Source organism: Oratosquilla oratoria, chromosome 38 (genome assembly GCF_046742065.1).
Source record: "Oratosquilla oratoria isolate Oo_2021 chromosome 38, ASM4674206v1, whole genome shotgun sequence".
NCBI classification, from domain to species: Eukaryota; Metazoa; Arthropoda; class Malacostraca; order Stomatopoda; family Squillidae; genus Oratosquilla; species Oratosquilla oratoria.
In genome coordinates, this window is record NC_134814.1 from 35,037,485 (window position 1) to 35,050,814 (window position 13,330).

The 13,330-nt window shown below is 41.5% G+C and overlaps 1 pseudogene; it reads right to left on the reverse strand.

Moving 5' to 3' along the window:
• Positions 1-219: 219 nt before the first annotated feature.
• LOC143019886 (uncharacterized) lies at positions 220-1,956 on the reverse strand (annotated as a pseudogene).
• Positions 1,957-13,330: the final 11,374 nt, after the last annotated feature.

Sequence of the window (13,330 nt, forward strand, 5' to 3'; positions counted from 1 at the left end):
GCTGTTCTCGGTCCATGTTTTAAGGTTGACTAGGATGTTTTGCAGCGAAGAATAGTCAGACTGCCTGGTGTTGATGAGGATGCGAAATGTGCAGTCATTGACGTATTTCCATTTATGTGGGGTGTCCATTAATGCATCGTTGATGAGGATGAGGAAGCACAGTGGTCCCATCTTGGTCCCTTGAGGAACCCCACAGGTCAGGGGGAGGAGGGAGGATGTCGACCCCTGGTACTTCACTGTCTGTTGACGTCCGGTCAGGAAGTCGGCTAGCCATGCTACCAGGTGTGGTTGGATCCCCAATTGTATGGCCTTGGAGATGATGATGTTATAGTCAACAAGGTCAAACGCTTTCTTAAAGTCTATAAAGGTCAAGGCGAGAGAAGTATTGCGCATGTCTAAGTGGCTGTGCAAGAAGTCCAGCAGATTAATAAGATGGTGAGTTTTAGAGGAGGATTTCATGTTGCCATACTGTTGGATATCGATTTGATCTCTAATTTTGTTGTATAATGAGTCAAATACAAAATCCTCACAGATAAGGCTTGGGATTGGGGTGATGGCAATAGGTCTAAGGTCGCTTAGCGACTGTGGGTTTGGACATTTGGGGACGGGAGTGATATATGAAATTTTCCAGTCACTGGGGCAGGAGTTTTGACTCAATTATGGAGGAGAGTGGGAGGGCAAGTTCTGGAGCAAATTCTTTGTAGATTTTGATAGGTAGATCAGAAGGTGTTGTAGATCTGTTATACTTTAATTTACTTAGTTTAGTGGCAACGTCAGCCTCCTGGACAGAGGCAGGGGGCGAGGGGGAGGAGAGGTAGGCAGGTAGGCCGGAGAGGTTAAGGGGGGGGTAAGGTCTGGCAGATGGATGCAAAGTGAGTAATCTCTTGAGCAGCTAAGTCAGGTGGTAAGTGTGAGGCGCAGGGCAGGTGAGATGTCTGATTATTTTGTTTCCCGCAGAGGGCCTTGATCTTACTAAACCACTGACTGTTATTTTGTTGTTTGAGGTGTTCTACTTTATTAGGGTAGTACGAAGACTTGGCAATATTTATATCTTTGATGACTTTATTCCTAAGGGACCTGAACAGGGGTCGATCAATGTAATATGCCCTGTTGCGTTGTTTGATGAGACGCTTAATACGGGGTGTCATCCATGGGGCGTCTGATGGGTCCACGAAGAAGTCCTTGACTGGGGGAAAAAGTGGAAAGCTTCAGTAGTGGTTGTTGAGTAGTTTCTCTACTTGGTTTCCACGTCCTCGGCTTCCAGAACCTCTGTCCAGGGGTACTCCACTATCCACCTCCCAAGCTCCCTCATCGCAGAGTCAGGCATGGGGCGGTGGTGTCGGGTGACCTTAGTTTTACGGATGGCATTACTGGGTGCTGGCGACCACTGGATGGTGATGTGAATGCTCCTGCTGATGGGGGGGGGGGGAAGGTCTGGGGGGGATACTGCTGAGCCATGTCGGTCATGATAAGGTCGAGAGTTGTTTGCTTGTGGGTGGGGAAGTTCACCACCTGAGTGAGACTTAATTGATGTAGAATCTCACTTGTGTCTAGCCGATTAAAGTCCCCACAAATAACCGGCTTTGCAGCGGGGTATTTCAAACGTAGGGAGTCAGCGGTCTCAATAATGTGATCGGTAAGTAGAGCGGCGGTGTGTGCACGTGAAGGACGATAGATCACGCACATAATGATGGACGCGGTGTGGCGGGGGTGAAGGCGGAGGTTAAGCCTCACCCACAGAGCCTCATCTCCCTCGGGGATATCAACCCTGAGGTGTGAGGGGTTGAGGTCCGCACGACAGAACAACGCCACACCCCCACCACCACGATTCACTCTGCGGTGGTGAAATAGCACAAAGTTTTCAATATTACACATTTCAGGCACAATTTGCCACGCTTCAGTAATTGCCATCATGTCACATCCTGTAGAACGTACTGTTTCGATCACTTCCTCCATTCTGTTGGTTAAGGAGGTAACGTTAGACAGCAGGAGGGAGGGTAGGTTGTACCAAACGCGTGGCACTTCACTGAGATTGCGAGATCTTGGCTCAATCTTTTTTTTTTTTTTTTTTTTTTATACTTGTTATGGTTGTAATCACAGGCACTGTTCGGGTAATTTTTCTACCACCTCGTCGGCCACCACTTCGGAAGAATTTCATATCTTTCAGGCGCTGAATCACTGAACTTGGCGGGTAACTACACCCTCGTTTTAACGCGTAAAGTTCACTGGATCGGTATCTTTGACGAGAGGAGTTGTATGACAATACTGGTCCGCACATTGTTACTGCGTATAAACTAGGAGAAAAATAAATAGCAGAAGAAGGGTCAACAAGCTGACCCAGGCAGCTACAGAGCGCCCTGTTGCACCTGAGAAAGGAGGTCACAGACCTGCCACGTCCGTCCACCACCATTGTCACCTCACAACTGCCTTGATCTTAATAAACCACTGTGTGTGTGTGTGTGCGTGTGTGTGTGTGTGTGTGTGTGTGTGTGTGTGTGTGTGTGTGTGTGTGTGTGTGTGTGTGTGTGTGTGTGTGTGTGTGTGTGTGTGTGTGTGTGTGTGTGTGTGTGTGTGTGTGTGTGTGTGTGTGTGTGTGTGTGTGTGTGTGTGTGTGTGTGTGTGTGTGTGTGTGTGTGTGTGTGTGTGTGTGTGTGTGTGTGTGTGTGTGTGTGTGTGTGCCTGTGTCTGTGTTGTATGCTCATGGTGATGTGATGCGCCTGGTATGGTTAACAGTAGTCGTCAGTTGAGCAGTAGTCATCAGTTGAGTTGAGCAGTAGTCGTCAGTCAGTTGAGCAGTAGTCGTCAGTTGACCAGTAGTCGTCCTTTGAGCAGTAGTCGTCAGTTGAGCAGCAGTCGTCACTCAAGTCAGGTCAACCGGGTAGCTGCTTCAATTAGTGATATGGCGAGTGGTTGTGTTACCGTGTTTAGCGCTGATGAGGTACAATCTGTACTTAGTAGAATTGAAACCTTGGAGGATGCTGTAAAGTGCCTTAAAGAGGAAAATCGAGTTCTCCGCCCAAAGGCCCAGAATACGGAAGACAAAACTAGCTATGAGCTTGGATGGAAAACGGCGAAAGAGAAGATGCGTAATGGTGAAAAAAAAGGCCTCACCAGCCCCACTCGATTGCAAGAACTCGTTTCAAGTTCTAGCGAATCTGCAGGAAGAAGAAACAAATGAAATTCAAGAGAAGAAGGGAAGGGCAGACGCTGGATTCCTGCCCACAGGTAAGATTTTGGTTGTAGGAGACAGTCAAGTGAGGTACTTAGACAGGGCTTTCTGCGATAAAGATAGGAAACATATGACGCAGGTCTGTTTCCCCGGCGCGGGGATAGATGTTAGGGATAGGATTGAAAAATGTTTAGTAGGGGAAGGTAAGGACCCTGTAGTTTGCTAAAGTGCTGGGGGCAATGATATAGGTAAGTGAGGGAGTGAAAAAAAAATTGCGCGTTTCCGGGATGGGCTAGACAAGATTAGAAATAGGAGAGGTGTTCCTGTAGTATGTGGAATCCTTCCGAGGCGTAGTGTTGGAGGCATATGACATTCCAGGACTATTGCAATGAATTGCAGACTAGCAAAACATTGTAAGGCCAATTGATGGGCATTTGTCGACAACTATGACCGCTTTTACGGTAGGAATCATCTATATACAAGGGACGGGGTGCACTTGTAGCCCAGAGGATTTCGGCTCTTTGCTGAATCCATTGAGCAAGAAGAAGGTATTCTACAGGGTGTTTTCGGGTAGATTACGTGGGAGTAGGTAGGGGAGCATCGGAATATAGTTTAGGCAATAGAAACAACTTAGAGAGGGACTGTGAAAAGAATCACCAAAGCAGGTGGAGGGAAGATAAACTAAAAGTTTACTATACAAATAGCAGAAGCATATCTAACAAAATTTATTTGTTACAAGGTAAAGCATGCGTAGAGAATGTCGATATTATAGCTATTAGTGAGTCCTAGATCAACATGGCTGATAAACAATTTCTTCAGGAAATTGAAATAGAAGGATATAATTTTTTTCACAAGGATGGGGTTGGTAGGTGTGGGGGAGGTGTAGCACTATTGGTTGAAAATACAATAAACTGTATTATCAACACTTCGACTAAGGAAGAGGACTATACAGAATCCATTTGGGTAAAGATTTTAGGCAAGAATAAGAAAATTATTGTTGGCGTTTTGTATAGACCTCCTAACCTCAGCATTGAGCAGACTGATCCCCTGATTCATGAAATTCACTGAGTGTCCCAGTACAAAAACGTTGAGATCATGGGAGATTTTTATTATAGTAACACTGACTGGGAAACTTTAATAGGAGATAAGGAAACAAAGAAATTCATAAAACAAGTGATTACCGATCCTACGAGGGGAGAAAATACTCTGGATTTAGTTTTAATTAATAATGAACACCTAATGAGTAACGTAAAAGTGGGAGATAATCTAGGCTCCAGCGATCATCAAGAAATAAGATTTAATATTATTTGGGAAGAATTAAAAAGGACGAATAACGTCCAAGTACCAGACTTCAGGAGAGCAAAATTTGACAATATAAAAACCTATTTGAAATTTAATATGAAATGTCATGCGAACGTTGTGGACGTTTCAGACATTGTCGACTCTCAGTGCGTGACCAGGGGTCAGGTCATGGCCAGAAGTCGGGTTACGGAGAGTAACATGCATACCTTGGGTCAGGTCATTTGGGGGCGAGGGCTCAACAGACAGGTCAGTGATTTGGATTAAATGTATAGCAATCTAACTGATCTAATTATAAATGCACAACATGCATATATCCCCATGAAGTCAATACGGAAAAATAGTAATACTCCCAAATGGATGACGGACAGATTGAAACATGAGATCGGAATGAAAAGAGGACTTTACAAAATAAAAAACGGAGAAAAACACCTTAAATCGAGATATAACGAAATGGCAAAGCTGGTTAAAAAGAATACACGTACAGTAAAACGTAATTATGAAATTAAGGCTGCTAGTCAAGCAAGATCCAAATCAAAGGATTTCTTTCATCTCTATAGAACAAAGAATAGAGAAAGAATGGGACCAATTAAAATCGATGAAAATATCATGATATAATCGGAGGAAAAATGAGTGATGAGTTTAACAATTATTTTCTCTCAGTGTTTACTAATGAGAGATTAGATAAAGTGCCTGACTGTGATCCGATTTTCAGAGGGAATGAAGAAAGTAGCCTATCTAATATCAGTATTAGTAAAGAAGAAGTAGTCAAGCAGATTGAAAGACTTAAAACTACAAAATCCCCGGGTCCAGAAGAAAATTTTCCGACAATGCTAAAGGAGTGTAAATTTGAAATCTGCGACCAGTTAAATGAAATATTCAATAAATCAGTAGACACTGGTTTTGTGCCTACTATTTAGAGGCAAGCAAACTTTGTTCCTGTTTTCAAGAAAGGAGATAGATTGTCTATATGCAACTACAGGTCAATAAATTTGAAATAGGTTATAGGAGAAATGCTTGAATCAGTAATAGTATATAGACCCAGAGAACACATCGAAAGACATAATTTAATTCGTGATTCACAGCATGGTTTCTCCAAGGGTTAAGTCATGTGTGACTAATCTTCTATCCCTTTACACTAAAGTATATATGGCGTGAGATAACAATGATAATTACGATGTTATTTACCTTGACTTTAGCAAAGCGTTCGACAAGGTGCCACACCAGAGACTACTAAATAAAATCAAAGCCCATGGTATAGGAGGAAAGTGTTAGAATGGATTAGAGCTTGGATTAGTAACACAAAACAGCGGGTCATCATAAATGGAATAAAATCTAGGTGGGGCAATATTACTAGTGGGATCCGCCAGGGCTCGGTTTTTGGGTCCCTTGTTGTTCATTATGTACATAAACGACTTAGACGACGGGATGAATAGTGATGTTAGTAAGTTTGCGGACGACACTAGAATAGGAAGCCTAATTAGTTCAGGAGATGAAGCAGAGATTCTACTGGATGATCTTAACAAATTGTTCACATGTTCGGTGAAATGGTAAATGAACTTCAATATCTCTAACTGTAGCGTGTTAAACGTAGGGCTACACAACCCCGAAAATAGATACAGCTTATTTAACACGCTTTTAGAGAAAACTGTGTGCGAGCGAGAACTGGGAGTTCTAGTGAGTCCGGACCTTAAAACCAGGAAACAGAGCATTAGCGCCAGGAATAAAGCTAACAGAGCATTGGGTTTCATTGCTAGGACGGTAACGAATAGAAGTGCAGAGGTAATTATCAAACTCTATCTAGCGTTAGTTAGACCCGTCCTTGAATATGCGGTACAGTTTTGGTCTTCGTCCTATAGAATGGACATCAATTCACAAGAATCAGTACAGAGGAGAAGGACCAAAATGATACATGGGCTTAGGCACCTTAACTTACACTCCCTGGAAAGACGCAGTGCGGGGTGATCTAATAGAGGTATTCAAGTGGATCAAAGGCTTTAACAAGGGTGACGGAAACAGGGTCATCATATTAAAACAACAGGGCAGGGCATGCAGCAATTGTTATAAACCGGACAAATTTAGATTTAAGAAGGAAATAGGCAAGAATTGGTTTACCAATAGGGTGGTCGACGAATGGAATAAACTTAATAACCATGTAGTAATCGCTGAAGTTATCAGTTGTTTCTAGAAACGATTAGACAGCTTTATGGATGGGGATGACAGGTGGTGATGGATACGGAGCTGTCTAGTGTAGGCCTTAAGGTCTCGCAGTCTCCTTTATTCTTATGTTATGTTCTAATGATAAATGCTTGCTTAGTATGCCTTCTCCCTTCTAGCTGCCATCGTTGGCTAGCCTTGTGTGAAAACAACAAAAATATTTATGATGTAATAAAAACGACATATAACACCATCCGATGTACAACTGTTCCTTTACGCTCAGCATATAACAACACTCTAATTAAGGACCTATCCTGCGTAGATCAACTCTATAGAACCAAATTTCGTTGATAGTCTACCAACACTGCCCAAAATATGCCAGCTAGACGCCATGCCCATTTCTAGAAAGGTTTCTCAGGCCTGCAGAAACCTCAAGAACAACAAATCCCGAAGCCAAAATGGCATTCCTGGAGAATTGTTTAAACTAGGAGGCTACAGGATTCATAGAAAGCTGCACGAAATTATCAATATCTTCTGGGAAGTTGAATACATCCCCAAATCCTTTAAAGACCCAATAATTGTAATGATCCACAAGCGCAAGGGAAGCAAGCCTGACTGCGGGAACTACAGAGATATTTCTCATCTGGCAGTTACTTGCAGAGTTTTTGCCCGCATTCTCCTCCAATGCCTCCTGCTGTATATGCAGCAGCCATTGTGCTACCTGAAACTCAGTGCGGCTTCCGCAAGGACAGGAGCACAACTAACATAATCTTCGCAGTCTGTTCGCATATTGAAAAATCCCGAGAGCAGAGAGAGAACATCTATTTTACCTTTGTTGATTTAGCAAATGCTTTCGATACCATCAACAGATAAATGCTCTGGAAGGTCACGGGGAAAGTTATCTGCCCACCAAGATTCTTCGCTGTGCTATTAAGAAAAAAGAAAAAAGAAAAGAAAAATACAATGACATGTCAGCCAAAGTTTCTGCTATTGGCCTCCTTTATTCTAGCTTAGATAGATGGTTTGAAACAAGAATGTGTCCCCTGTCACTCTTCTTGCCCGCTATGACATTAAGGGGGTTAACTCTCATTTCGGTAATTCACTCGATCGGATTATGCATTTCTGGTCCTCCCAACCTTATTTTTTTAATGTAAGACAATGGAAATTTAACACAATGTGCAAGGAAATGGGATGCATTTGTGACAGAAATTTCATTGAAATTCATTAAGAAATGTTTACACAACAGACCATTTACTTGCAATTTTGAGTTATTTTTGAAATAACGTTTATTTCTCCAAAAGTATGAGGAGAATAATGATTTCCTTTGGTGTACAGTTAGTAGACATCCAGATGTACCTAAACTAGTGTACTCATAATTATAAGTGAAAAGGAAAGAAAGTCAGCCTTACAGCAAATTATAAAAAAAAACATAAAATCACAACTTTAAAAAATTGTCAAAAATATATATCAAGTAGGTTAAGAATGAATTTACTAGTTTTGTTAGATATAAGTATCACGATCATTTTCCAACAAGAATGATCAAAATTGCTTATTTACACACGAAGTTATAGTTACTTTTGTGCACAAAAAACTAGTTTTGAGAAAATAGCATTTTTATGTTTATATATTCACTACTCCATAAAAGTGCCTCCAAAGAGTATCAAATGCACATATCAACTTACACAATCCTTTGAACATTTCTGGGAAGTAAGCAGTAGATGTTCATTACATTTCTTTTCTACCCATGCCAGCTGAGAATCGTGACAACCCTAACCTTCCATATCCTTCACATAATGAATGGTATACATGCATTACAATCCCTTTGCTAAGGTGAGTATTCTTGCACTTCTCAGGTTCAGAATGGAGTAAAATACTTCGGCAACTATCACATCTGACATATTTAGTTATGGAGTAGTGAATTTATAAACAAGAAATGTATAAAACAGGATAGCACGTGGAGAAATGACGCACGATACGCTGAACCTTTTTTCGATCGCACTGAGTGTGGTGACTGCTGCCCAACCTATCGTACAACAATATCAGAGTATATAATTCTCTAAAACAACAACAAAAACGACAAAATACAAGGAAAACAAACCATAGCAAAGAAAGGGGCGTGGCTGACGGGCGGGCCTTTAAATCTCTGGCCCTTTAAACCCGCCATTACCTGAGAAGGGTGGCGTTATACGTCTGGAAACCAGTCCCGCGGTGTTCAGGGACACCACACCAGTCCACACACGAAGTTTGACAAAATCGAATATTTTTCACCGAAATGAGAGGCAACCCCCTTAACACAGACGACGTTTCCATAAACCATAGGTTGGATGGTAGTATATTCAACTCCAGAAGGCTGTAAGCCAAAACAAAAACAAGATCAACTCATATATTCGACTTACAGTATGACGATGAGGCAGCGCTTCCGGCTCCTACACATACCTCCTTTCAACCGAACATAAATACAATGAATGATATTTACTCAGCAGGGGTATGTGTGTCAATGTTGCCAAAACTGAGGTACTAAGCTACCAATACAATCCAGCAGAACAGGTTGAAGTGGCTCCCGCTTTCATAATCGAGGAATACGTTCTGTAAAACGTGCCATTCTTTAAGTAACTATGCAACATTCTATGCTCTTCCTATGAACTATAGGAAAAAATCCAAGCAAAAGCCAGGTAGGCCGCAGTAAATTTTGGAAACTAAGAAAAAAGAGTCTTCCAAAACCACAATTCGTCATATACCACCAAAATTAAAATATACAACGCCGTTTGTCTGCCCATACTTCTTTATAGAAGCGAAACATGTATTTTTTATAAATCCCAAATTCGGGCCCTGAGTCTGTCCACATCCACTACCTCTAGGTTATTCTCGGCATCACATGGCGTGGTCGGATCCCACATGTCTCTATCCCACATGTCTCTATCCCACATATATCTATCGTCCAACATCCTGCTATGAGGCAATCCCTATTCGCTGTATTACTTCTACAAGAGAGACCACCAAAAAGGCACATACAGGAGTTATTGATGACTCACAGCACGTCCGTTCCACATAGTGCACATCACTTAAAGTCATTTCCTCATTCTAGACATGTTCACATCCTAATTCTACGCTGCGCATCTTCGAGCATCATGCCCACGCGGCAAATCATCGCCAGCTCATCACACGATCCTACGAGACTCATCCTCGTCTGCTCACCGCACGAGCCAACGCGCACTCCTACAAAAAAAAAAAAAAAAAAAAAAAAAAAAATACCATTCCCATTAACAAAATTGTGATTAAAGAAATATCCTTCCACCAAGCAAGCCAATTCGCAGTAGTTGTTAACAAAATGTATTTCTAACTGATTGCTTATGATACGCATGCATGTTTCTCCATTTTATTTTAAACAGTGACCTATTATTTTTATCTTTCACCATCTCTGGCCATATTATAAAATTGTATATTCTTGCCGACTTATTTACAGTATTGATTCTTAACACCAAATCCTGCATTCGGGTTGTCTATTAATCGCCAAGTATTCACCCAATCTTTTCAATTGCATCATCTCCAAAGAGCCAAAACACCTGCATCGTCCCTGGTAAGTAGATACTATTTCCTTTCGAAAATATCACCTAGGAGGCAATTCTTTTTTATTTTATTTGTTTATTTATTTATTTGTCTATTTATTTACTTACTTATTTATTTATCTATTTTTTTATGTATTTATTTATTTATTTATTTATTTATTTATTTATATGTTTTTGAGCAGTCCAAACCTCTTTCTGGCACGACATGCGGATCCTATACACACAGTCGCTTTGATCAGATTTACAAAACACCAGACACGTCTCTTTCTTTCGCTAACAACTCTTTGGATAATTCACCTACCACACGAAATACCATTACAATACAGAATCTTATCATAGTAGTCAAAGATAAAACTACATTACCTAAATTTACGGGTTGAATCGGAAATAACACGTAGAAACATCGACGACAACAGACGTAAAATATCCATCCTCAATCCCAGAATAGACCTAAATGACACATTAGCTGGTGATGTAGTTCAGTCAGATCTTTTTGAGGAGATAAATTTGTACCCAGATTCTATAGAGTACTTTATGAAATCGTTTATATCATTTGATCAACTTGAATCACTTTCCCCCCTTCACTCATTGGCTAGAACATACAATAATGAACCACACCACACAAAAGAAAAAGCTGTTAAGATTGCTTCAACCTTAAAAAGTAAAATTAATAGAGAGCCTAAAACATTGTAACTAGGTCACAGACGACAATAAATTGGAACACCTAGTCTCACTCATGGCATACTTTTGACTACTATCACAATTTCAACCAGACACACTCCAGAAGGCGGTTACTATCACATTTACATCAGGTATCACACTAGGCAAATTCTTGAGGAAATTCTATGATACAAATAAGGCAGTCACCCAGATCCAGAGCCACTCAGTCCCCATTACACCCACCCACATAATGGCCCAAGTCCCACGGCCCACATACCATAACATTCGTCAAGACATACGTCTCGCACTCGACATCACTCACGCCAATGCTCTCCATAAAAAACACAACTGGCTGATACATATTTTCACAAACCAAAACACCTTGCGAACAGATGTTACCACAGACAACCTTTACAACCAAACTGCCACTGCGATTATCACGAATTTTGTTACCATACCAGTGATTATTGTCATCTACTGTTATCACAAAGGCAACGGAGACAAAACTCTCCAGATCACTCTCCCTCAAGACCCTCACGTAGGACATCTCCATTATGATTCCCGACCACCAAGACTCAGCGCAACTCAACTCAACTCACTCCATACCAGGACGTTCCCTCATCAACCCTACCTGTACATATCTTGGATACCCCAAACATATCCTCCCCTTCCGTGACATTCAATGCAACTTCTAGTAACATCAAAGTGACCATATTTATCGACACTGGATCTCCCGTTAACATAATGTCCACCTATAACTTCAATAAATTCCGCATAAAACGCAGAAACTCACCATCCTACAACCCCAGATATCACTCTTTCAAATACAAATGGTGTACCATACCCGATCATTGGTAAATTCTTCCTAGACATTAGTCTCAAAGATCAGTGTCCACCCATTCAAATTACCTTCTACGTAGCTGTCGTTCACTCTTCTGTTATCCTCATAGGCTTAAAAATAATGAAGCAACATAACAGTCATTTAGCCTACTCAGCATGGTATTGTTTATGCGAACCATTTCATTCCTGCATTGCCATCAGCAACTCCACATACCTTAAATCAGATTTACATGACCGAGCAAGCATAAGCAGACCATGACTCCTCGACAGTTCCCTGTACTCCCTCTCTTCAAATTCACTCCGCTTCATCACACGAAGATTCACCAGCCGCTAATACTGATTGTTCCACCACCTCCATACAACAAATTTCCCACTGCTCAACTACTCCCCCCCCCCCACTACAAGACTCTACCTCTTCCATATTACTGACAGCTGTGGACATATATTCCAAACATAACAGACGTACTAACTCCTCCCGCTTGTCCAAATCAGCTAAACTCAGGGGTAAACACCCATTAAATACCGTTGGTATTTCGTCGACTGAGGAAAATCTTGCTCCTCATGGAGGAATTCAACATTAAATCTAACCCTGTCTCAGAAGTGTTATCTATATTCAAGCACACTCACACAATGCTCACCAGCCCAAAGACACTGTTTCCTCGTGAGTATATTGTACACCTCTAAGTTTTTCAAGCCCCAGACACTAATGTACTCTGTATGTCAATGGCATTTCTCTCATTTAAACTATCAGCTCTACGCCAAAGAAAGATCACGCTTGCATTTTGATTGCCAATGACACTGGCGCATTCCTCCATCTCACTGTTGGTACAAACATTTGCTGTTTTGAAGTATATCCCTCACGCATCAAAGTCGTGGATGACAAATTCCTTACTTCTCGAGTTTGTACCATAACTTCCGAAGTGCCCACAGCACAAGAATCCATTGATACATCACATTTCAGCACCCCTAGACTTCCCTGGTGCACAAGCAAATTTGATTACACTTTGCAACAAGTTCAGGCAAACTGTTGCCACTCGAGGTGAAACCCTCGGAGCTACTAACCTCTGTCAGCATCACATACCCATTCGTGAGAACTCAAAACCGAGTTACATTCCCGCATACAGAATGCCATACAGTAAATATATGATTGCAGATAACCTTATCCAAGACATGATTGCTCAGGACATCATTGAATCATCAATTAGTGAATGGAATTTCCTTCTCCTAGTTGTCCCTAACCAAGTTGGTTTCTTCCACCCAATAGTAGACTTCAGGGAATTAAGTAAACTAGCTATACCAGATAGATACCCGATCCCTATATTACAAGACTTCTTACATTCCGTCGGTAAAATCAACGTAGTGTTCACGACCTTGGACCTTATGCCGGGATATTTCCTGGTTCCCCTTGCTCCAGAGCTTAGACCCCTCACATCGCCTAGCACCCCCACAGGACACTATCACTTCAAATGACTAGCCATGGGTCTCGTTTCAGCTCCTTCGGTATTCACACGTCTTATGCACACAATCCTTGCAGGTTTCATAGGTCATTCTGTGTTTATGTACCTCGATGAAGTGACCATCGCTTCGAAATCGGTAAGCGATAATTTACAGACTCTTAACCCTGTCTTCTCACGACTAG